The 26910-nt window shown below is 38.1% G+C and overlaps 1 protein-coding gene and 1 long non-coding RNA gene across 4 annotated transcripts in view; both read left to right on the forward strand.

Moving 5' to 3' along the window:
• Positions 1 to 26910, forward strand: part of LOC115269993 (peritrophin-1) — a 285409-nt gene that overhangs the window by 172122 nt on the left and 86377 nt on the right. The window lies entirely within an intron of this gene.
• LOC115269996 (uncharacterized) lies at positions 11879 to 26822 on the forward strand. The gene is made up of 2 exons (XR_003899012.2): positions 11879 to 26255; positions 26366 to 26822. It is a non-coding gene; the product is annotated as an uncharacterized LOC115269996 (long non-coding RNA).

A 26910-nucleotide genomic window follows, 5' to 3' on the forward strand; every position in this document is an offset into this window, starting at 1 on the left:
CGATAAATATTCAGAAGGAATCTCTGAAGGAATTCCAGGAGAGATCCCTGTGAGAGTTTTAGGAAGAACCAGTAATAATCGAAAAAAATCCAGGAGGCATCTCGGAAAGAATTTCATCAGGAATCTCCGAAGGAATTCCTGTAAGAATCCCCGAAGGAATTCTTGTAGGAATCCCCGAAGGAATTCTTGTAAGAATCCCCGAAGGAATTCTTGTAAGAATCCCTGGAGGAACTCTAACAGGAATCCCCGGAGGAATTCTAACAGGAATCTCTGGAAGAATTCCGTGGAAGATCACCGGGAGAATTTCAGGAGGAATTTTCAAAATGAATCACCAAAGGAATTCAAAGAGGGAATCTCGAAGCAATTCCAGATAGAAGGCCCGACGAAATATAAGGACAAACCCCCGAAGGAACTCTATGAGGAATCTTCTAAGGACTTCCTAGAGAAAATCCCTGAAGAATTCCAGAGTGAATCCCGAAGGAATTCCAGCAGGAATCCCCAGAAGAATGCCAGAGGGAATTCACGAGGAAATTCTACAAAGAATTGTAGAAAGAATCCCCCAAGGAACGAAAAATATCCAAAAGGAACCCCTGAAGGAGTTCCAGGAGAAATTCATGAGGGAATTCCGGGAGAAATCACCGATAGAATTCCAAGAGGAATTCCCGAAAGAGTTCCAGTAGAATTCCAGTAGAACAGCAGAAATCTCCAAAAAAAAATCGCAAAGGAAATCTAGGAAAAATTTCCGAAGAAATTACAGGAGAAATTCCCGTAGAAGTTTCAAGAAGTTTCAGAAGGAATTCTGGAAGGAATTCCCGAAAGAATTCCGTGAGAAGTCCACGAAGGAAGTCCAGGAGGAATCCCTAAATAAAATCCAGGAGAAATCACCGGAGGAATTCCATCAGGAATTCCCGAAGTTATTCCAGAAGGAATCTCCACAGGAATTCTAAGAGGAATTCCAGGAGGAATTCACAATGGAATATCTGGAGGAATCCCTGAAAGAATTCCAGGTGAAATTCTAAGATGAGTCTCTGAAAAAATTCGAAGGGGAATTCTCGAAGGAAATCCAGGAAGTATGCTCGAAGGAAGTTCAGAGGAATCCTCGAAGAAATTACAAAAAAAAAATCCCTGCAGGAATTCCGGGGGGGAATTCTCGAAAGAATTCTGGTATGAATATCCGAAGGATTTCCAAGCGAAATCCTTGAAGGATTTTCAACGGAATCTCCCAAAGAGAATCTCTCTTGTTGGGAAAAGAATTTGCAAAAGGTATCCTCTAAAGAATTCCTGGATGAACTTAAGAAGGAAATCCTGTAGGAATTCCAGAAGGAATTCCTGGAAGAATACTTAGAGAAACTCCATGAAAGACCCCTCAAGAATATCCTGAAGATATGCGTGATTATAATGCTAAGGAAATTATTGAAGGAACTTCTGTAAGATTCTCTGAAGGAACTTCCGGAGAGATTTCTGAAGGAACCTTTGCAGGAATCCCTGAAGAATTTGAGGAGGAATCTCTGAAGAATCATCTGCTAGAATCCCTGAAACTTCTGGAGGAATCTCTGAAGGAACTCCTGGACAAATTTTAAAACACCTCCTGCAGGACTTCTTGGAGAAACTTCTTATGGAATTCTTGATGGATCTCCAGGATGTATTTATGAAGCCTCCTGAAAGAATCTCTGAAGGGACTTCTGGAAGAATACCTGAGCAAACTCCAGTTGAATAGCTTAGGGAACTTCTGAAGGAATTCTTGATGAACACCTGGAGGCATCCCTGAATCCTCCTGCAGGTATTAGGGAGATCCCTGAACGAACTAATGGAGAGATCAGCGAAGGAACTTCGGAAACAATTCATAAAAGAACTCCTGAAAGAATTTTTGAAATAATTCCAGGAGGAATCTCCGATTCTTGAAGAAATTCCAGGCGGGATACCAGCAGGGATGGGAACACTCACTTGGAAAGAGTTACACTCACTTGCTGTTTTCTCATCTTAGAAGCATGCTATCAAAAAACAGTGTATGGAGCACTTTTATCTTGTGGTTTTATCTCAAACTTTTCCGAATAAAGTAGGGGTCGCACACGCATACCAAAGTCTTGACAGAGCGTTGAAGGCAACTCTCCACGAGGTGAGTGTAATTTGCATTCACCTCGTGGAGACTCGTCTTCATAGTCCTCTCACGACTTTGGTATGCGAATACGACCCTTGATGTGTTCGGCAAAGTTTTAGATAAAACCACAAGGTAAAAGTGCTCCATACACTGTTTTTTGATAGCATGCTTCTGAACTGAGAAAATACCAAGTGAATGTAACTCTTTCCAAGTGAGTGTTCCCATCCCTGGATACCAGGCGGGACAAAAAGTGAAAATCCTCCAGCAGTAACCAAATGTAAAGAGAAAATTTCTAGAGGAGCTGACGGAGTGCTTGGAACGATAATTGTTAAAATTGTTTAAAAATGATTCCTGGAAAAACTTTGGGAAACTGTTAGTACATACTATCAGTAAGAAATAGGTTTTTTTTTCATACGTTCTTTTCAAAAGTTAGGTGGGAAAATAGGTAATGTGTTAATTCAAGAGTAAATAATTCTTGAAAATAAGCGCGTAAACAAATTCTCATTCAAGATAAAGAAAATATCGAGTCAAAAATAGCAAATTTTTTCGTGTTCTGTACTGGAAATGCTCCTTTTTATCTTTTTATCCTTCTATTTTTTATTTTTCTTCATTTCTGTCGTTCTATTTTTTCTGTTTTTCTTTTTTCAATTTTTTAATCTTTCTTTTATTGTTTCCTTCTATCATTCCATTTTGAAGTTTTCTTCAATTCCCTCTTTCTATCTGTCTACTTTTTTTATATTTCTGTCTTTCTATCAATCAATTTTCTTTTCATTTTCTATCTCCAATGAAGATTTACTTGAGTTTTTATCAAGTTCTGCAAAAAACGGATAAACCTTAATGAAAAGTCGCAGTTCCATGCTGTGTTTGATAGAAATAATTACAGAATCGAGACCTTTGTTTCTCTTGTCGTCAATTAAATTGAGTTTTGTGCATACACCTTTTACCTAGGACAATGGTATAAATCAATTGAATTACTTGTGCAACGCTGGGTTATGCAATATGATAAAAATTGATGTCCTTCATGCACGCTTTTGGTCATAATAGCTATTTCACATAAAACTCGTCTTATAAACCAAGAATTTTATAGGATAGTTGTGAGCGAGCATGCTCCTGTGTGTATGAATTATTAAGCTAAGATAAAAGTGCATAACTCAATTTTGCCAACATTTTGATCTCCCTTACATTGGTGATCACAATCAGTTTTGTGTTTGGAAACATGCTTTGGGAATCCTTTCTCCCATACATCATACTAGCAGGGCATGTCTTTGTTGTGACCAATTTTCCTAAATATTTCATCTGCCAATGAATCATACAGTTTGAACGTCATGCACGCTGATATGTAGTTTGGAACAGCTTAAAATTGTTCTCAGTGCCAACATTGCGAACAAAACTCTTTTGCTTACGTGGTAGTCTATCCTACGGTTCACATGTTAGAAGATCGTCGGGTGCTGAAATCACTAATCTACAGAAGCCTTGTTTCTGTTGCTTCTTGGCATTTCGTTATTCTTATGTTCTATTACATTAAGGTGAAACATCAAGAAATCCCATTGCAATTTTGCCTACAAACTTTAGAGGCACATACAGGGGATGGCCAAAATGTTTGGGATAGGCAACTTTTTTTCTCCCACAAAAAAAATCAACATGCTGTAACTTTTTATAGAGCGCATCAAAAAATCTCAAATTTTGACTGTTTGTCAACCTATTTTTTTTTTTTTTTTATCTAGTTCATTTATTTAAGGCTCAATCGCGTATAACGCTTTACGGAGCCGAGGATCTTTCTTTGTACTTGATAGTATACATTATACAGAGTAATAACTTTTTAATGATATCTGTTAGTATTGGGTGGAAGCCAGGGTACTCGTGGCAGCTCGAGGTTAGAAGGTCACATTTTGAGGGATGGACAGGGTAAGGATTGGGCCAAAGGTTTCACTGCTGCTCATCCGGGGGTGAATCGCATCTTGCTAGCGTATTCGGTGCCTTGTGGTGTTGGTACCAACTTGTTGTGGGACTTGGTCTTCCGGATGGCCAGGAGCAGCTTGGTAACACAAAGAGGACAAAACAGAGAAAAAAAAAACTGGGGAAGAAAACACAAGCGAATTAAACTTTTATACCAGCAGAGCGAAGAAAGTCGAAAATACATCCCATGTATGTGACATCGCGGGTCCCCAACACATCTCTCACAAGAACAAAGGGTTGTCTACCTCGGGCCTCAAGGGTATCCAATAGTAGCGCTCTGGAGGCGTCATTATCCGGGCATTGCCAAACTACGTGGTCGATGTCATCATAACCGGAACCGCACTTAGTACAAACATTGCTCAACGCGAGGTTAATCCTGTGTAAATGCGCGTCTAGCGAGTAATGGTTGGACATAAGTCTTGACATCACGCGAATGAAATTGCGACTTACATCCAGACCATACCACCACACTCGCAATGAAACATTAGGAATAATGGAATGTAACCACCGTCCCAGCTGGCCATCTCGCCAATCATTTTGCCAACTTTGAAGAGAACTCTGGCGAACAAAATGGAAAAATTCATCATGTGAAATTCTTCTATCATAGATCTCACCTTCCTGTGCGCCCACCTTTGCGAGAGAGTCCGCCTTCTCATTGCCATAAATTGAGCAATGTGAGGGGACCCATACAAAGGTAATCTTGTATGATCTTTCGACCAGTGCACCCATCTGCTCCCTTATTTTTGTAAGAAAGTAAGATGGATGTTTTACAGGTTTCATCGACCGGAGTGCCTCAATCGAACTAAGGCTATCCGAGAAGATGAAGAAATGGTCTACGGGCATGTTTGAAATCATCCCCAAAGCGAAATTGATTGCTGCCAGCTCAGCAACATAAACCGAACAAGGTTCCTGAAGTTTGCGGAAGGCGGTGAAATTTTCATTGAAAACACCGAAACCAGTGGATCCATTTATGCGAGACCCATCAGTGAAGAATCTCTTACAGGAATTGACATTTTGGTACTTTTCGTTAAAAATGCGAGGAATAGATATACATCGAAGTTGATCTGATATTCCATGAACAGCTTGTTTCATGGACAGATCGTATTTAACAGAGGTACTGTCATTAGTGAAGTGTACACGGGGAGGATTATAACTTGGTAGGCTTATGTCAGATGACATGTAGAACAGATAAATTCTCATGAATTTTGATTGAGTGTTCAGACTGAGCATTTCTTCGAAGTTTTCAATGACAAGTGTGTTGCTCACTCCACACTTGATAAGTAACCTTAGCGAGAGCTCCCAGAATCGGTTCTGGAGAGGTTTTACCCCTGCCAGGACCTCTAGGCTCGCATTATGCGTTGAGTGCATACAGCCGAGAGCAATACGCAAACAACGGTATTGAATTCGTTCCAACTTTATTAGGTGGCAGTTTGCTGCTGAGTGGAAGCAGAAAGAGCCATACTCAATAACAGAGAGAATAGTCGTTTTGTAAAGTTTTATGAGGTCTTCCGGGTGAGCACCCCACCATGTTCCGGTAATTGTGCGTAGAAAATTGATCCTTTGTTGACATTTTTGCACCAAATACTTGGTTTGGGTACCCCAAGTGCCTTTTGAATCAAACCAGACCCCAAGGTACTTCGAAGTCAAAGACTGGTCGATTTCTATTCCCAAAAGATTGAGTTTCAGTTGGGCTGGGTTCCGCTTTCTAGAAAACACAACCAATTGAGTTTTTTGCGGAGCAAACTCGATCCCTAAATCTCTTGCCCAGATTGACAGATTATTTAGAGAATTTTGCAATGGTCTTTGCAACATTTCTGCATGTGGGCCTTTTAGAGAAACCACAGCATCATCTGCAAGTTGTCTTAGCGTGCATTGTCCTTCCAAGCAACTATCAATGTCTTTCACGTAAAAATTATAAAGCAAGGGACTTAAACATGAGCCTTGGGGTAGACCCATGTAACTAATTCTGGAAGTTGTCAGTTGTCCGAGATTGAAACTCATATGTTTTTCTGACAACAAATTATACAAGAAATTATTTAAAATTCCTGGAAGTCCACTATTGTGCAGTTTTTCTGACAATATGCCTATGGAAACTGAGTCAAAGGCGCCCTTAATATCCAAGAAAACTGAAGCCAGTTGCTCCTTTTCCGCAAAGGCCAGTTGAATATCTGTTGAAAGCAACGCTAGACAATCGTTTGTTCCTTTGCCCTTGCGAAACCCGAACTGTGTATTTGAAAGCAAATCATTCGATTCAACCCAATGGTCGAGTCGCGATAGGATCATTTTTTCCAACAATTTCCTTAAACATGATAACATAGCAATTGGGCGGTATGAATTATGATCAGACGCTGGTTTACCAGGCTTTTGAATAGCTATTACTTTGACCTGTCTCCATTCTAGCGGAACAATGTTGTTCTCCATGAATGAGTTGAACAGATCCAGTAGTCGTCTTTTCGCGATATCTGGGAGATTCTTAAGAAGATTGAACTTGATCATATCGCATCCCGGAGCGGAATTGTTTGATGAAAGAAGAGCCATAGATAGTTCCAGCATAGTGAAGGGTCTGTCCAGAGAACCGTCTCTTGGGGATGTTTCCCAAGAAATCGGTTGTGCTGGGACTGAGTCTGGGCAGACCTTTTTCGCGAAGCTGAATATCCACCGGTTGGAGTATTCGTCACTCTCATTAGAAGAAGAGCGGTTTCGCATGTTGCGAGCCACTCTCCAAAGCGTTGTCATTGAAGTTTCTCTTGAGAGACCCTCAATGAAGTGTCGCCAATAACTACGCTTCTTCGCTTTCAGCAGGTTTCTCAGCTGTCTTTCGAGCTTTGCGTACTCTTGATAAAGATCTGAGGTACCGTGCCTACGAAAAGTTTTGAAAGCATCAGATTTTTTAAGATACAACTGGGTGCAATCATCATCCCAGCCTAGTGTGGCTGGTCTTCTTTTGAAGGTTGCACTTGGAACACGTCGCTTTTGTGATTCTAATGCACTCTTATATATCAGTTCAGACAGGAATCGATACTCATCCAAAGGTGGGAGGGGATTGAATGATTCGATGCCAAAAGATACCGCTTCTGCATACTTTTGCCAATCGATATTCCTTGTGAGGTCAAAAGGAACCTGAATTGGATGGTCTGACCTTTCACTATTATGCTTTATGGTGGTTATAATGGGTAAGTGATCACTACCATGAGGATCCTCGATTACCTTCCACAAGCAATCGAATGATAGTGAACTTGACCCCAGTGATAGGTCGAGACGACTTTCTTTGTCGTCAGATGCAATACGTGTCACTTCACCTGTATTTAAAATGTTCAAATTGAAATCGTCGCACAAATCATAGAAAATGGCCGCTCTATTATCGTCATATGGTTCGCCCCACCCTGTACCATGTGCGTTCATATCACCCAGAATTAAAACTGGATGAGATAGTGCAGAAACCGCATTCCAAAGATGACGGCGGTTAATTGAAATTCTTGGAGGAATGTAAACGGAAGCTACGCAAAGTTCTTTACCCTTTACGTTTATTTGGCAAGCGACGATTTCTACGCCAGGATGAGTCGCGATTGGAATTCTATAAAATGAGTAAGTCTTTTTGATCCCCAAAAGAACTCCCCCATAATGGTCATCTCTATCCTGGCGTATAATGTTAAAATCGTGGAAGTTGAGTTCATCTTCAGAAGAAAGCCATGTTTCACAAAGGGCAAATATATCACAATCAGAGTTATGAATCAAAAACTTAAACAGGTCTAATTTAGGTTTTAGACTATGACAGTTCCACTGTAGCACAGTGATCATATCTTGTACCTCACTTGATGAATTATCCATCGAAAGATATGATCGCAGCAAGGAGGGGCCATGATTGTGTCAGATTCCGAAGATATTCTTCTACTGTACACACTAAGAAATTCTCAATTTTAAAGTAGACGCAAACGAATAACTTGACTTAATAAGTGGTGACATATAATAAAATGCTACCTATTTTTCTGTTACAAATGACGTAAACGCGAATTAATTGAAAAAATCTGGGATTTCAGGCACATTGACCACGTTTTCATTAACAAAAATTGAAATTAAAACACTTAATTCATTATTCAGTTCCAAACGGCGTATTTTTACATGAACGGAGACATAAACTCGTTCTGCGCTGTGACGAAATGTCAAAGTTGTTTACAACTGCAGCTTTGCGCGTTGAGATCAGGATACAGTGGAAAATTAATCATTTTGTGAGCAAAATGTGATTCCTGTGCATCCAGTACTAAGTGCAGCTGTGAATCCGGCTTTAGGACTTCAACACGCCATCCCAGCTGTCGTGAACCGAGGGCTGATTACCGGAATATTCACCGAAATAATCTACGGAGTAGAAGTGCAATCGCGTATCTCAATCCACATCTCCTAGCATGGTTTCACTGCTTCTACAGAGTGCACTGCGCGGATTAATTGTGATCGATACACTATTTCTATAGGAATTGAGTGCATTGTAAATAAATGAAATTAAACTTTGAACCAATCTTTATTTTATTACTGAAAGAAAAAATGTGAGGGGATGCAGGCAAAGTTTTGAATGGATGATGCAATAATTGAGGTTATGTATGTACATATTTGGCAGGCTGTAATTTTACACGATTTGGCACTAGAAAGCATCATGTAAAAATAAAATCGTACACAAATTTGTGTCATTTTGTTCGCTGTTATATGTCGGCGTAGAATGACATAAAATTACGAGGTTTTTTCGAAGTGTGTAGGTATAAACATATCAATAATGCCTCTAAATGTTTCTGGAAGGCTGAGGGCATCATATAAGCGATCCACGAGAACCCTAAAAGTAAACAGTCCTCGCTTGGGTCTAGGAGGCTTGCTTGAACTGCGAGGAACTTTGGTAGCTTTTTTCTTGCTACCTTGTCGATTATTTTTCTTTGAAGTGTATTTAACAGGCGGAGACGGGGGTGACAGGTTCTTACTACAACATGGATCTGAAGCTACACACTAAGAAATTCTCAATTTTAAAGTAGACGCAAACGAATAACTTGACTTAATAAGTGGTGACATATAATAAAATGCTACCTATTTTTCTGTTACAAATGACGTAAACGCGAATTAATTGAAAAAATCTGGGATTTCAGGCACATTGACCACGTTTTCATTAACAAAAATTGAAATTAAAACACTTAATTCATTATTCAGTTCCAAACGGCGTATTTTTACATGAACGGAGACATAAACTCGTTCTGCGCTGTGACGAAATGTCAAAGTTGTTTACAACTGCAGCTTTGCGCGTTGAGATCAGGATACAGTGGAAAATTAATCATTTTGTGAGCAAAATGTGATTCCTGTGCATCCAGTACTAAGTGCAGCTGTGAATCCGGCTTTAGGACTTCAACACGCCATCCCAGCTGTCGTGAACCGAGGGCTGATTACCGGAATATTCACCGAAATAATCTACGGAGTAGAAGTGCAATCGCGTATCTCAATCCACATCTCCTAGCATGGTTTCACTGCTTCTACAGAGTGCACTGCGCGGATTAATTGTGATCGATACACTATTTCTATAGGAATTGAGTGCATTGTAAATAAATGAAATTAAACTTTGAACCAATCTTTATTTTATTACTGAAAGAAAAAATGTGAGGGGATGCAGGCAAAGTTTTGAATGGATGATGCAATAATTGAGGTTATGTATGTACATATTTGGCAGGCTGTAATTTTACACGATTTGGCACTAGAAAGCATCATGTAAAAATAAAATCGTACACAAATTTGTGTCATTTTGTTCGCTGTTATATGTCGGCGTAGAATGACATAAAATTACGAGGTTTTTTCGAAGTGTGTAGAGGAACCTGATTCTTCGGAGTTTTTAAGTTTACCCCGTCTCCTTTGACATTAGGCAAACTTTTGAGGGAAGACTTTAAAAAGACCTTTCGGCGCAATCCCGGGGAAGATGATGACTTCCTTTTTCCAGGTGCGTGTACCTCCGAAAGAGATCCACCCTCATCAGTTTCGCCATCGTCCTGATCATCGGAAGACAACTCCTGATAGGGATTTTCAACTGGGACAGCTGATTCAGACACGGAATCTGGTGTTTTAAAAGATTTCACCATCTCCGCATATGTCTGTTTGGAGCGCCTTATGATAGAGCGACTCTCATTTCGAATGCGTCTTTTGTAAGCCGGGCAAACTTGCAAGTCGTGTGGATCTCCGCCATGGCGGAACCTGATTCTTCGGAGTTTTTAAGTTTACCCCGTCTCCTTTGACATTAGGCAAACTTTTGAGGGAAGACTTTAAAAAGACCTTTCGGCGCAATCCCGGGGAAGATGATGACTTCCTTTTTCCAGGTGCGTGTACCTCCGAAAGAGATCCACCCTCATCAGTTTCGCCATCGTCCTGATCATCGGAAGACAACTCCTGATAGGGATTTTCAACTGGGACAGCTGATTCAGACACGGAATCTGGTGTTTTAAAAGATTTCACCATCTCCGCATATGTCTGTTTGGAGCGCCTTATGATAGAGCGACTCTCATTTCGAATGCGTCTTTTGTAAGCCGGGCAAACTTGCAAGTCGTGTGGATCTCCGCCACAGTAGCTACATTTTTCCGCTTCCTGTGTGCAAGAGTCCTCCAAATGAGCTTGGTTGCATTTGCCACAACGGGGCTTGTTGTCGCAAAAGCTATCACTGTAACCAAACTGCTTGCATTTGGTACAATTAAAAACCTTCGGCCTAAAAAGATGCACTGGGTAAAAACCACCATCGATTACAACAAATTCCGGGAGGACGGAACCTGGAAAAGTTTTGTCAACCTATTATGTGTGCATCATTGGTACAAATTTGGGCTCGATTGATTCATTTTTCGCGAAGTTAGAACCGTTCTCGTAAAACACTATTTTTTAGACAACTATTTTTTTAACTGTCATATCTCGGAAACCAATGAACCGAATTGAATGAATTTTTTACCGTTTATCAACAATATATTGATACTTAATACGACGTTATAAAATGTAATATTTTCTCACGGCGAATTAAGTTTTATCGGGATGAAATTTTTACCCATATAGAGGAAAATAAGTCAAATTTACAATACCACACAAAAAATAATTAATGTGTTCTTCCTTCAATCTAAATAGGCTCTAACATATCTGATTAGAGATAATTTGAGAACAGAAGTGGAAAATCTTTGGATATCAATACTAAAATTTATTGACATTGATGTAAAAAAATTACATTTTTTCGAGAAAAGTCCAAAAAGTGTCAATCCATGATAACTTTTTTCAACGTTTAAAAAGTACCTATGTTTTAATAGTTTGTGAAGCATTTACATATTGTTAGTGTACGTTCAAAATTTCATTCAATTCGGTTCACTGGTTTCCGAGATATGACAGCTCAAAAATGAGTTGTCTAAAAAAAGGTGTTATACCCGAACGGTTCTAACTTTGCGAAATATTAATCAATCGAGCCCAAATTTGTACCAATGATGCACATATAATAGGTTGACAAACAGTCAAATTTTGAATTTTTTTGATGTGTTCTATGAAAAGTTATAGCATGTTGAACTTTTTTGTGAGAGAAAAAAAGTTGCCTATCCCAAACATTTTGGCCATCCCCTGTATCTGACGATCGAAGCATCAAACCAAGCCGCACTCGTTTATCTTGACTTTGCTCACTTGCAAGAAGAGGCAGCTTTTCCAAATCGAGAGCATTTGTTTACGAATTTTCAAAGTTGGCGCTCTTGAAAACGTGTGTAGGGACAAAGTCGGCCATTGTGGCAGCCATGTTTGTATTCTCTGCCACAATGAACGACTTGAACTAGTAAAAAAAACCCTACTCACGTTTTCAAGAGCACCAATCTTAAAAATTCGTATACAAATCGCTCTATTTGCAAAAGTTGCATCCTTTTGCAAGTGATAAACAAGTGCGGCTTGATTCGATGCATCGTTCGTCATATTTGTGCCTCTAAAGTTTCTATGCAAATTTCAATGGGATTTCTTGATGTTTCACCATAAGTTTAAGTAGATTTCATAACATGAATCGTGCTCTAGTTTCATAACTCGATTACAAACAACTTTAGTGTATTCCACTCTTCGTCACTATGCAGCATCCAGTGCCAGTGGTCCACTTACCTAAGGGCTCGTAAAAGCCAAACTTGGTTCGGGTCTGTAACAGCGTCACCAGCGGTAGGAAAAAGTGCAAGTAAACTTTCATATAAGATACCACCCTATACGGTTAGTGTACACGCGATGATATTCCATCATATGTGTTCCAACCCAACAACAACGCAACAACGCAACGGTGCGGTAGTGACGACAAACGATGACGCTGTGCAAGCAGGAGCTTACACTAAGTTTGTCGGTTCGTTGTCGTCGTCAGTTTTGGGTGAGTTAAGTAGAGCAGCACCACCGAGTAGAAAATTATGTTGATCGTCTTGGTTAATGGTTAGTGCTGTTGTTGCTGCTGCTGCTGTTGCCAAATGTGATGTTGTCTCAGCCGTTGTCGTCAACCGTCACATTTGGGAGCGCCCACCACGACCGCTACCACCCATCAACTCGATTACGTGTGCGGTAAATTTGCTTTGGGAGTCAATAGGTGTACTTGCGAAAGGTACGATACAATGTACGATGTAGAACGTCTGCTTAGTTTGGATCTTTGGCGTTCGAGGTGTGTTCGAGTGATAATGCAACATATGTAATACACGTATGGACAACCCAACAAACATTTTTGCTGTACAAGAGTGGAACAATCCACTCTTAAGCAAACTTTAGCTTAGAAACTGTTATTCAGCTAGTTCTGTTTCTTGAGAAGGTACGAATTATTCGTATAATTGAAATGCACTATCAGGATTTCTATCATAAAAGATCGCTATTCTGGGCGATTGCTGTCACGCAATGATCAGCTGCGCTGCCAGATCAAATATTCGTAGTTTTGTTTTATTTCCTTATTGAGGCTGCGCAGCCATGAGCATCTTGATCTTACTCTGATGCGATGCCTCCCGCTGGGCTGATGTCGCTTGACTGTTGATTTGATTTCCACCCCTTCGTAGAGCTCAACCCACAAACCTCGTTCCCGAATTTCTGTCGCTATCGGTGGATGTTCAGTTTTTGGCCGCCATGTACGAGTTACCGCATATACCACAGGCATCTGTCGATGAAGACCTACAGCCGTTCAGTGTTCTCCACTGATACATACCAGGTTTTACTGAGGTACAGTAGTACACCCGTTTACAAAAACGGTTTGGACTACATATTGAACGTATTAATTTGAATTTATTTTTTTTTCTTGATAAGCTACTTAGTAGTCCGTTCAAAGTCTAACACCGTACATCAAACCGTTTTTGATTAGATTTTGTTTTAGATTTTATCCCTTTCGTGACGAACCAGCACAATTGGGCTGTTGAGCGGTAACAGTTTTGCATATTTTTTTCATCTGTTTAGACTTTGTTTTATGTGATGTAAACTGTTTCAATAATTCAGCCATTACTTATAGTTGTATGTGTGCAAAAAACTTTTGTTTACGTTGCTTGTGAGATTTACCACAACAAAGTAAACAAAAAGTGGGCAAAAACCGTAAAACATGAAAAAGTTTTATCTGTCGCATATTTTTTATTTCCGATTTATCTAGGTAGTCAAAGCTAAAAATCGGAAGGTAAAGAGTAGTTCTTTCATATAAGGGAAAATAATTGCTGTTTTGTTGGAAAGTCTAAGAGTTCTGGAGAGCCAAAGTTGAGCAATTTGTATGAAAATTTCGCTTTTTTGCGCTCCGTCTCGAAAGGGTTATAGAGGCATTTTAAAATCTTCCCCTGTGTTATAGGGATAGGGATTTTTCAAAACATCATCGTTCTTCTTCTTCTTCTTCTTCTTCATGCAACATCAAATCATCAATTGTGAAAGACGGACCCGGTTAGGGTGGTGCTTGGAATCCAGTTTGACTTTCTATTTCAGGGAATTGTAACTTGCTCTGTGACTTAGTTGCAGTGGCGTAGCAAGGGGGGGCGGAGGGTGCGGTCCGCACCGGGCCCCCGAACCTAGGGGGCCTCCAAATCAGGGCAGGTCTAGTGTTATGAACCTTCCCTGATTTGGAGGCCCCCTGAATTCAGGGGCCCAGTTTGAATAAAGTTCTGTGATTAGCGAAAGATTCCTACATATAAGTATAAGTTAAATACTTGCCGATCTGCTGATAGGTATGTAGGGGCCTCTTCGTGATTATCAAGAGATTTTGGAATGGGGAACACAGATGGCTATTTTGATGTTCTATTATTAACAATTATAAATGTACACACTTTATTCATGTAGTTTCGTTAGTTTTGTTTATATTAATTTGATGACTACTCTTTGCACCTGCAGGAGCCCCAAAATACAATAAAAAATGTGTTCGAAATCAAAATTGAATTTTACGATATTCAGTACCGATTATACTTCCATAATTCATGAGCATTATGAAAATGTCCCTGATATCCTAACCACAGAACCAAACATAGGTGTTGATTTAGCGTAAGATAGCAGCTGAAATTCAGGGGCCCCATTTATCAAAATTAAGAACTGAACGCATGTTACGTTCTTGAAGGGTTTCTGCGGGAATTCCTTCGGGCAAGAATATATTTTTCGATTTATCAGGCAGTTACTTCAAAGACTTCTACAAAAATTCTTCTATGATTTACTTCAGAACTTTTTTCAGGGATTGCTTAAGAAAACTTTCTAAGCATTGGTTTATGAATACTTACAATGATTGCTTCAGGAACTCCTCCAGACATTTCTTCAAGAATTTCTTCAAACAATTATCAAGAAATCCTTCAGGAATTCCTTTGGGATTTTTTTGTAAGCATTTCTTCAAGCAGTCGTTCAGAAATACCATTTCGGAACCGTTCATAAAGCCATTCAAGGATTATATCATGAAACTCTTCAAGAAATCCTTCAGATGGACCTCAAGGAATTTCTCCAAGAATGATTTTAGAGATTTCTTCAAGAAGGAATCTTGCAGTAGTTCCTCATGGAAAATATATTTGATGATTTTTTGAGATTTTTGAAGCCATACCCGAATGGATCCTTGGGAGATTTTCCAAAGAAATTTGAATGTATTCCCGAAGGAACTTTTTTTTTTAAATTTCTTTGTATTTGTGAATTTTAACTTAATGCTAATTCTTTACACCCCGAAGGAACTCTTGTAGAAATGTCTGTAGGATTTTTTGTAGAAATTTCTAAAAAAAATCTTTAAGAATCGCCTAGATGAATTCTAAGATGTATTAGGAAAGAATCATTGGGTTGATTTTGGAGGTATATTTGATGATGTTCTGGAAGGATTACTACAGTACTATGAAGTAGTACTACAAGTACTAGGAGTACTATGAGTAATTACTTAAAGGATTCCTGAAAAAAATCTGTAAGCAAATTTTGGAAGAACTAATTATGAAATGCCTAGATAATTTCTCAAGAAATCAATGACGGAAACCCCAAAGAATTCCAAATTCTTTGGTGCAAATAAAAAAAAAAACAATCTTCAAAAGAATTTCCGCAGGAGGCCTTGGGTGAATTTCTGTAAGACCCCCTGAGGAAATTTGTGCAGGAATTCTTTAGGGATGAATGTGTCCATCCTTGTAGGATTATCTGAAGAAAAACTTCGAGAAATCCATGAACGAACTTTTATATGTAACTTGAAAAACAAAATCCTTGTTGAAAAGATTAATTTTTACTGGAATTTCTTAAAAGATTCTTGAACGAATTGTGAAAAAGGACTTAAAACCATTGCCTAAGGAATCTTTGAATGATTTTCTACAGAAATTATTAGAGGAATTTATGAGGAAATCCCTGCAGGTATGATTACTAAAGAAATGCTTGAACAAATTCTTAAGAAATCCTTGATAGGACTTCCAAGAAAAATCGTATAAGGTAGTGCAAAAGGAACCCTTGAAGAAGTTTCTAAAAAAATCTTGAAGGAACTCCAAAGTATTCCTCTGAAAAAATGCTGAAGAGAACATGTGCGAATCGTTTGTGGATATCTTTAAGAAACTCTCTATAGAGTTCTTGGGATTACATAATACTGAAAAAAATCCTTCAAGGAATTGAAGAAGAAGTTTCCTAAGGAATCGCTGTTGCAACTTTCGCAGAAAATCTTCGAGGAATTTGTAAAGAAGTCCTTGAAGTATTTCCCAGATGAATCGTAAAAGATATCCAAGAAAGAGTTCTTGGAGCTCCGCACTTGAGAAAAAAATATTGATGAAATCGTTAGAAACATTTCGTTAGAAGTTTCGTGAAATAAATCCGGACGAAACTGGTGTAATCGCTAAAGAAACCGTTAAAGGTATCAATAGAAAAAATCTGATAAAAACCTTGGAAGAATTCCTAAAGGATTCATTGAGGAATTGCAGTAGAATCTCTTGGAGCAAATCCTGTGAGAATTTTTACATCATTTATTACAATTTTTGAAGTATTTCTTCGGATTTTTTTTATCTTTTTCAGTAATTAATACGGAAACCCGTTACAGATTCGTTAAGGAATATCTTTAAACATTAATTTAAGAATCCATTCGGCTATTGCTCTGAAAATTTCCTTTGACGATATATTTGATTAATTGTTAGGCATTTCCTTTGGAAACTTCTTCAACTAATTCTCAGAAATGCTACAAAAATGGCTTCTGATTTTTATTTCTACGAACTTCTTTGGATTTCTATTTCTAGGAAAATTCTGTTGGGAATTCCGTCTGCAACTTTTCACTGACTTTTTTTTTGACAATTCGTTTGAGAAAACCTCTGGTAATAACTTTTGGAATAACTTTAACATTTTTCTGGAAACTTCTATGCCAATCCCTACGGGAATTGATTGGGTTATTCATTTGGCATTTTTTGGTAATTTATTCGGCGAGTTTTCTGTGAGTTACCTAAAAAAAACTTTCAAATATCTTTTGGCGTTTTTTTTGGCAAATTCTTGGGAAATGCTTTGATTGGTTTTGATCCGAAAGTTCCTATAAGAGTATTCTTGAAATTTGCTCTGCAAATGTTTTTGAAAACTATTTCGGCATAACTCTTTTGGAATTTCTCGGCAATAATATTCAAAGTTGAATTTGGTTATTATTTTTGAAAATATCTTTGACAGAACTTTTTGAAATTCTTTGGGTTTGGAAATTTATTACGGGATTCAGCAATTTCTCTAAAAGTTCTACCAGCAGTCCCTTTGCTCATATACCTGACAATTACTATTGTAATTCTTTCAATAGCACAGCGTAACAAAAATTAACTTTTGGTCTGTTTCAAGAGCAAACTAATGTGTCTCTGACAGATTTTGGGCCGCGGTTATGTTGGGTACGATACAAACCACCCTCCAAAAATTGCATGCAAGTTTACATATTAACATAAAATGCTTAAATCTTTCAAATTTGATTTGAAAAAACGAAATATTTTGCGTGAGTCGTAAATTTAGATGTTAATTGACCATTTTACCTTTTAATTACTTAAAAAAAATATTTCCATGTTTAACGGCTTGCAGTCAAAAAAGCCCAAAATCGCATATTTTGCCCTATAAATTGAGGTATAGCTCAAAATTGTGGCGTCCTGAAACAAATCTGAGCCCGGATTCGGATTCAGCGGCCCAAAACCTGTCAGAGACACATACAGGTACTTTGAAAATTAATTAGTCGATTCGTTTGTAAATTTAAGTGGCAACTTTTAAAAGCTTCTTTGGTAATTCCTCTGTAAATTTCTTCTGATAATTCTTTATTAAATTTCGTCTGTTATTACTTTTGATGTTCTATGAGATACATCTTTGCAAATTAAAAATAAATCCACGAATTTACAACGGAACGACCGAGAAAAATCTCAAGAGAATTACCAGAAGAATTTCCAAAAAATTAAGATTACCAGAAGAGATCACAAACAATTTCCTAAAAATGTATGAAGAAATTTCTATAGAATTTCTAGGATTAATTTCTGTGAGAATTGAAAGAATTCTTTTTTTTTTTTTGAGTTTGTAAAGTATTCATTGGAGGAATTTATCAATCCTTGAATAGGCTTATTAGAGGAATTTCTAAAAAAAAATCTAGCAAAAACACTCAATGCATCCCCTGGAGGAATTCCTGTGGAATTTCTTGGAGGAATTTGTGTAAGAATCTCCGGAAAGCCCTTGCAGTAGTAATTAAATAAATACATGAGGAAATCCTTGCATAAAAAGACCCCAAAAGATTTCTTGTACAAAATTATTTGTAAAATACCTGGAAAAATCAGTTTAGGAATGAATGAATGAAATCAATTGAAGAAACTCTAAGAGAATACTTGAATAAAATCTGAACGAATCTTCGGGCAAATCACAAGAGAATTACTAAAGAAATCTCTGGAAAAAATCCTGAAGGAATTTTGGGAGCAATTTCTAAAGGCTGCCTTAAAGGAAATCCTTTAGAATTTTGAATAACCTTAGAACATTTCCTAAATTCTTGGAGAGACTTCTGGAGAAGTTATTTGTTTTGATAAGATAGGATATCTGTTTCTTTACTATTTAGCCATTTACGCTGCCATTTTTATCCCACTCAAAACAATGGAATGAAGCGTTTTTGTTCTGTTTCTTATTTTTGTATATTTGTTAGAAGTGAGCACGGATTATATAAAAAATAACGTAATAATTAAATCAATCATAAATTCTGGGGAAATAGATTTTTTTTAAGAGTGCCCAGAGGAATACTAGCAAAAATTCCTGAAGGAACTCTTGAGAAAACTCCTAGAGTTGATGGATATCGAAAAATTCGTTAGAGGAAATCCAGAAGGATTTTTCGAAAGAATTCCTACAGAAGTCCATCTAAAAATTTAATTTAATTAATTTAATTTAATTAATTCAATTTCTTTAGTAGAAATCCTTGGAGATTTTGTTTAATTAATTGAGAAATTCTATGATGAATCTCTTAGTAATACCTTAGAGAAACTTTTTGAAGAATCCTTGAAGATTTTTTTTTGGAAAAGGGAATTTTTGGTGGGATTTCTGAAGTAATCTTAGGAAGTAATTCTTAAGAAATCTTTAAAAGGACACTATGATATAAGTGATGAATGCTTGAGGAAATTCCAAGTTTAATTATTGGAGAAATATCTAAAAGAGTTATTTGAGGGAAGAATTGAGAAATACTTGAAGAATCTATGGAAAATCACCAAAGGAATATTAAGAGGATTCTCTGAAAGAAACGGAATAATGTTTAAAGAAACCCTAGAAGGGCTTCTCTTCCTCTGAGGGAATCCCGATGCAATTTATTGGAAGAACATCTGGTTCTAAATGAATCATTGATGATTTTTTGTAGTATTTTTTCTGGAATTTTGAAAGAATTCTTTAGATGATCTTCTAGATGAATCCTCAGAATATAATTGATAGATTCTTGAACTAATATTTCGAGAAATACTCGATGAAGCCTTTGCAAAATCTTTTGAATTACTCTGTAGTATTTTGAAAACATTCCTGCATGTCTGAGGTGAACCAGCCAAGGGACTGAAAGCCTCATTAATAAGGCTAATTATAATAATATCATTCCTCATCAATACTGAATGATATCCTTGCATTTACAACTTAAAAGTTTCTTGAATACAAATTATTCTTTAAGAAAAATTTCTTAAAGAAAAAAGTAAAGCAATCTTTGAAAGCGTTTATAAATGATTATTTGGTGTAATTTCTAAATAAATTGTTAAAACATTTTCAGCATCATTCTTATAAAAAAAAAATCTCACGCTCCCGAAAAAAATCATAAAGGAAAACAGAAAATAAGATAAGATAGATAATTTTTAAACCTCCTTTGCCAGCATCACTAGAATATTGAGTACAAAAAGCGAGATTTTTTCAAAGATTTGTACAAAATATAACAGTGAGATTATTCGACAGTCAAATGTATAGATTTATCGTTGTAAAATATGTACATATTATGTAATTTTCATGGGGGCCTACCAATTTGCTTCCGCACCGGGCCCCCAAATTCCTAGCTACGCCACTGCTTAGTTGGTTAAAGCGCCGGACTAGCGATACAGAGTCGTGGGTTCAAATCCCACCAAAACAAGTGGTCATTTTTTTACAAATTTATCTCTCAATTTGTCAATTAAACACACACAGTGTTCCCGAAAAAAGTTTGAGTTTTTTCGTCTATTCAAGCCTTACAGCCGACTGGTATAGCCGGTAAAGGGCAATAAAATTATGTGCTTCCTGATATCATTTTGAAAAAAATAAAGGTCTTTTGCAGATTATGTGGAAAACTGTCGGGGGAATTCCTGGAAAAAAGATAAGATGAATTTCTGGAAGTATTTGCATAACAATCCCTGGAGGATCTTCCGTGCGAATTTCCAAATAAACTTCTGGTTAATTTCCTGGATGAACTTCCCGGAGGCACTCACCCATCGGTCACCGGTCAGTACACGAGTTCTTCAACCGTCTCGTTTTCATCACGTTCAATAGAAATTCGGGGTGGCGGGTACGGTGATTCCTCCCTAGAGTCCTTTACCATCACATACCTTGCCACCGACACATTAATGACTAGGGGAAAGTAAGGTAAGATGCCATTTTTTAACCTTTCATCGTTTTCAATGACAAATAGCCTAATTTCTTAGACTTTCAAAGTGGTAACAGAAACTAGACAATACTTGCTTGATATTTCAGCAAATGTATTCACTTAACTAGTGCATTTTCATCGATTTTTAGCGATTTTAAAAACAGGTTTGTAAAACGGAAGTGGTGCAAAAAGGTCGTCTGCCATGGGGTAAGATGCCACTTTATTAAAACATTCAAAAATTACGTTTATCATTTTTCGGGCATTTCCGACTCCTATTCCCCCACTGTCCATTTTTATCGTATACTCAATACATAAAGTGACACCCGCCTTCCCGCGGAACGATGGTCGTCATATTTGAATGACCCCTAACATGGATAGCGTTGACATCAACAACCATGCGCCTCCATGTTTGTCTCAATCACCTTGGAAACACTTGGCTGGTAATAAAATCACCAGAAAACCTTAATTGCAAGCACGAAAAACCGGAAGTTGGCAATTTTCATTGGGAAATCAAAAGATTTTCCGAGGGTTTGGCGGCTTAGCTTCTAGAAGAATATTTTATGTAAACATATCTTAACACCCTTCACCAATATGTAGCAATGATCAAATCACATTTAGGAATGATTTTATGAGTTGGTCCATCTAACCTCGTCTTGGAATTTTGGGCTTTGTTCCCCTAATCTGATTCGCCTGGCTCCATTCTTCAGTCGGTTGTACATTTCAGCCATCGTCTCAAATTTGCGAATATCATTACAGCTAGAAACTGTAATAAAGAAACTTTTGTTTTACCAACACGGCTTGTCGGATGTAAACATTATTGTCAAAACAAACTTTAAGTGGAATATACAGCCACTACACAAATACTCTACAGTTATCCATCTCTTTGCTGTAAAATGTGAAGATGTGTTAATCGAATAAAAGTCCCAACAAAACAGCTGCTTTTATACAGTTGTCAAATACACAAAACAGCAGTGCTTCGTGGCTGTTTAAAGAATATTCTTTCAGCTTGAAGCTGTGACGAAGAACCTGTTGGCGCAATCGTACAGCTTATTCAATGTAAACATTATTGCGTTTGACGTTTTACAAACTTTTACAGCAGGGTGAAGCTGGGTAAGGTTTCTTGTGACACATTTATAAAGCCTTGTCTGGAGTAAAACAAAACGGACTATTTTATCTGCTATTTATGTACATATATAGCAGTGTGGCTGCGAGGACATCTTCGAGACCAGTGGATACGGAGATCGGGAGTTCGGTTCGATTCGAAAATTCCCGTTCCACATGTATTGCGTCACTGTATCCATAACCAAATTATATTTAATCGATTAATTTAGGCATACCGTATAACTCTTATTCAACAACTGTGAAAAGCCTGAAAAGCGCCTTCTTAAGATGTTATACAGTTAGTGGTTACATATGAGCCGAGAAAAGAGCTATAACTTCGTGGTATAGAAGCTGCTCGCCCAGCATATACATGTGGATTAAGTTCGCCAGATTCATTGGTATAGGGCTTGCATAGAAGCTTCCTTCCATAAGTACAACAAAGTAACTCAGCATCGAGCCGTTTTGAGGACGCTTTGTTGACGTTTAACCCTTCCGTTACCAACCCCCCCTAACGAGAGTGCGAAAAAATACTCTTTTCGTTATAACTTTTTTGTTTTTCAATATTTTTCGACCAAATTTTGACACAATAAGTGGATATCCCTCTGATTTAAGGATTTGCTAGGGATTGTTGGAATGGCCAACTGGTTCCGGAGTTATTCCGGAATCAAAATGGGTCATTCGATTTGGTTATTTTGGAAAAAGTAATTTTTCGATATGAGAGCCGTTCAGTTTTCAGACCTAAGTGTACTAGAATGATAGAAAAATTTGTCTAGAAGTCCATCCCGATCACTACGTGCCTTGGAACCCGTTTTACGGACGTTCCGGGGAACCGGTTCCGGGGTCAATTTTTGAATATGATTCAATATCATCATGCGACACCTTAAACTTCGTGATTTTTCAAGATGCATCATTCTGTGCTGTTTTGGCGTTGTCTGAAATACTGTTGGCCATTTTGGAACCGGTATTCGGATTTCCCGGGAATCGGTTCCGGTGGTTCCGGGGTCCAATTTTCGAAAATAAACAAACACCATCATGCGACATATCAAACTTCATGATTTTGAAAATCATGGCATTCTATCATAATGATTGGCCACTTAGGATACATTTGGCCATTATGGACGGGCCAAGTTTTGAAAATGGTTCAATACCGTCATGCGGCATCTCAAACATCGTGATTTTCAAAATACATCATTCTGGGCTAATATTGCGTTATCTGAAATACTGTTGGCCATATTAGAACCGGTATTCGGATTTCCCGGGAATCGGTTCTGGTGGTTCCGGAGTCAATTTTTCGAAGATAAACAAACGCAATCATGCGACCACGAGCGGAACCATTGCATTGATTGCTATCCGTATATTTATGCTTTTAACCAGAAACTGCCACTGTTGGGTATTCATTCTAAGAATGCATCCAGGAATGCCTTCCGAAGATTCCTCATGGAATTCCGCAACCTTTCCAAAGAATTCCCTCCGGAATTCATCCAGGAGATTCCTCTTGAAAGATGTTCTTCCAGTTTATTCCAAAAACTCGAGTTTATTCCAAAAACTCGATCCGAGGATTCCCCTAGGAGTTTCCTCCGAAAAGTGTCACAGGAATTCCTTTTAGGAATTCCTCCAGGAGTTTCTTATGGAGATTTGATTCCGGGGATTCATCCAAGAATCCTCCAGAAATTAATTACAGAGAATTTTCCAAAAACTCGTTTCGTGTGATTTCGCGTAAAATGCTTCCGAACGCTCTTGCACAAGTTACCCGAGCAGGAAAAAATAGCTGAAGAATAACTAACTCAGGTATGGAAAACCGAATACCTACAACCTGAATGAGGTATTAAGTAGCCCTTCATAAGAGGTAAAATACCTAAAATAATAACTGGTGTGTATTCTGTGCATAACGCGTGAATAATGACATCAGGTATGGCAATACCTAAATAATAATCGGAGATTTTTCCATACAAATAGCGATTTTCCCATAATTGAATAATACCTCAATCAGTCCTCAACACCAAATCAATAACTCGTTGAGGTATTGTATCAATACCTACCAAATACCAAAATAAGTTATTTTCAATACCTGGACAACCGACCAATACCTTGTCTTGGTATGATACCTGACTTTGGTATGCTCCAGTTATGTGGCAGTTATTCATTCCTGCTCGGGTACCTCCACAAACCCCGGAGGTTCCTCCAGAAGTTTCTTCCGCAAATTCAAACAGGTATCACCTAACGTAAAATTACACGACTTTTATATGTAAAAACGTAAAAATATCGTGTTTTTTTGTGATTTCAAACTAAAATTGTTGAATAACTTCGAATAACCAATTTAAACACCGTAGTGTCTTCGACAAAGTTGCAGAGTATTGTTCTAACTATATCCTAACGGTATCTCTGGCAACTGTTCGGAGCAATTTTATGAATTTCTGAGTAAATTTCTATGAAAACGGCTAAAAAACACAAAATTGATTTGATACACCTTTATAACTTTATCAATTTGGCTCAATTTTGGACTTAAGACTTGTTTTTCCATGTGGATTGATAATTTGATGTGTCACGGAGAAGCGGAGAAAAAAAGTTTCAAAGTGAACAGGTCTAATGTAGATGTACCACTCCAACCTTTGATCCGCGGTCTACTTTATGCTATAAAGGTATACAACACGAGACTGCATTTCTCCAGCACTTGCTGTTCACTTGTAACAATTGGAAATGCAAGAACGAAAACGAACCTTGCATGCAGCGTTAGACGGCGGACGTGGAAACGGGTCTTCAGATGAAAGTCACACAGGGATATCATCATCAATTTAACAGTAATGAGGCTGGAACTTGTGGGAAGGTACCTGCCCACCCAGACTTCAGTTAGTTGATAGGACGAACGGAACAGAAACAGACCTTCTCCAAACTCCATGCTCGTTTGGTGTGTGGTCGTCCTCCTGGTCGCGCAAAAGGAGCGCAACAGAGAGTCCACCGTTTAAGCGTACCGTCGCTTATAATTAAATCTAATACCCCGGGCATCAATAAAAATTAAGAAAATTAAATTTTATAGCGATATTGTACAAATGACCAACGAGGTAGACTCGGTGGAGGGAGGTAACTGGACTAGCGCTGCACCGATGGTGGGTTGTGTGAACTGATGGATACTTTATAACGAGTCTCCAGTCGACTATAGATAAGAACATGCTGAGGGTACTGGATTCGATTTCCGGTACCATCCAAGATCTTTTCGTAGTAGACTTTGTATAACTTTCATGTGCAATGCACATTGTGCATAACAATCTCTGTGAGTATTTTAAATCTTAAATGGGTGAACCGGTTGTCGGCTTTGTCCATTTTTTCCAATATTTATTGAAATCTACACGACACTTACTCAACACAACTTTTCCAATATTTCACTCGTAAACTCTGAACACATCTGTTCTCGATCACGTCTATCTCCAAACTGAGGCCTTCACGATCGATCATGTTTCTCGATCTTTTCGTACCGCCAACATCCTGTGCGACGGAAGCTTTTTTCCCGTCTTCGTCCTACCAGATCATTTTCGTGCGCTTTTGAGCTTTTTCGAGCAGTGTTTTTCGATGTTTTCCTTTATAGGTAACTTTTACCCAACTCCATCAGGAAAGCTCGTTTTTTCAGATACACGTCTATTCAAAGCTGATCAGTTATTCATATTCTTACGCAATAAATTATTAAATGTTATAATCAACATATTTTCTCTACATCCTTTTCCTCTCCTACTCTTCATTTCAATTTGGGTGCAGGACAAGTGCAGGAAGCAATATATTTTTTTTTTTACCTTTTCTTGATTATTGCTATTTTGAGATAACATTAAAAAAACGTATACTGAATCCGCAAAATGTTTAAACGTTTGAATTATATATTATTTTTACTGTTTTCTCATATCATTGTATTGTTTCGCTTATCTTAGATTCTCAGCAAGCTGCGTTCGAAACGCGCAGCCTCAGATCGCGCCAGACCGCGCACGTATGGTTTGTACACGGTGTGCACCTTGGCTAAAACTGTTTTGCAGCCGCCGGGTGGAGCTGTCAGCCGCCGTGTACAAATCAAACGGGCGCAATCTTATAACGGCTGACTCAGATCAGCAGGATCTGAGTGATTAAGCTAGGATAAACAATAAACGTCATCAAAAGACTCGAGAATTTTTTTTTACACGCCGAACCGCACGCATGAATAAATAAAAATGAATCAATTGTTTTCGACAAAGTTACTCACTAGCCATCTTTCCGTGTTCGCCATAATGAATATGAAGTAAAATCTGAGTTATTTTTGGTAGCAACAGAACAAAGGCGGATATTTTCTCGTCCCGTTCGCCCTTAACTTTTTTATATATAATCTGTTTCTCCGTGTATTATTTGTTCAACCCTGACATGTTTCGAATAGGCCTTTTTTTATGTGTCATTCAGTTTTCAAACATCACGATCACGACGTATGTCGATTCTCATATCGTTTGACAGTTCCGCGTGGGATGAAAAAATGAAAGAAAAGAAAAAAAAACCTAACTGTGCTGGCTTCAGCTTTCTAAAGCTGTAGTACCAGTTATAGCTCTTGTCTGGATTACGGCGGACTACGGAATAACTGAACCCTTATTTCCACAAGCTGGGCCACTACTTATGGTGAGTACGCGAAGAAAACTTTTCGAGTAAAATGCAACAATGCTATGTAGTAGAGTAAGCAGTCAGCTGACCTGTATTACGACAAGCTCTAACCCACACTTTTTTCACAGGTCATTGAACTGCAACATGCTGTGAACAACTCAGATCCAACTTTGATTAGTGGTCGCCTATCTGGAAACCCCATTTACGGATCGATCCTTAGCCGTTAGTGCAAACTTAAGTCGATCTGGACCGTTCTGACTGGATACTCAAAATATTCGCAACAATTACCTCGTTTTAATCATGTACACAGTATCCACCGCAACACCCTCACTTGCGCTACCCAGGAATCAAATAAGTCGCTGAACCACTGTGCAACATGCATGTACTGGACCGATGGGACCGATGTAGAGAAATGTTTTATTCGCCGGTTTGTTATTCGGGATGGAAAGACTCTGAGCACAGCTAAAAGATAATAATATGTGGTTCGACGCCATCTTGATTTTGCACCATTTTACGAATAACACATTTTTGGTCTGCACTATTTTATTTGAATGCCTTATTAGATAAATGTTTTATTCGCGGGTTTGCCTATGCCTTGCTAAATGTAATGCCAAAATATCACTGCTAAATTGTGTGGATGAAATTGCTACTCCATCTTTGACATCTAAAATGC

This window comes from Aedes albopictus, chromosome 3 (assembly GCF_035046485.1).
Source record: "Aedes albopictus strain Foshan chromosome 3, AalbF5, whole genome shotgun sequence".
Taxonomy (NCBI): domain Eukaryota; kingdom Metazoa; phylum Arthropoda; class Insecta; order Diptera; family Culicidae; genus Aedes; species Aedes albopictus.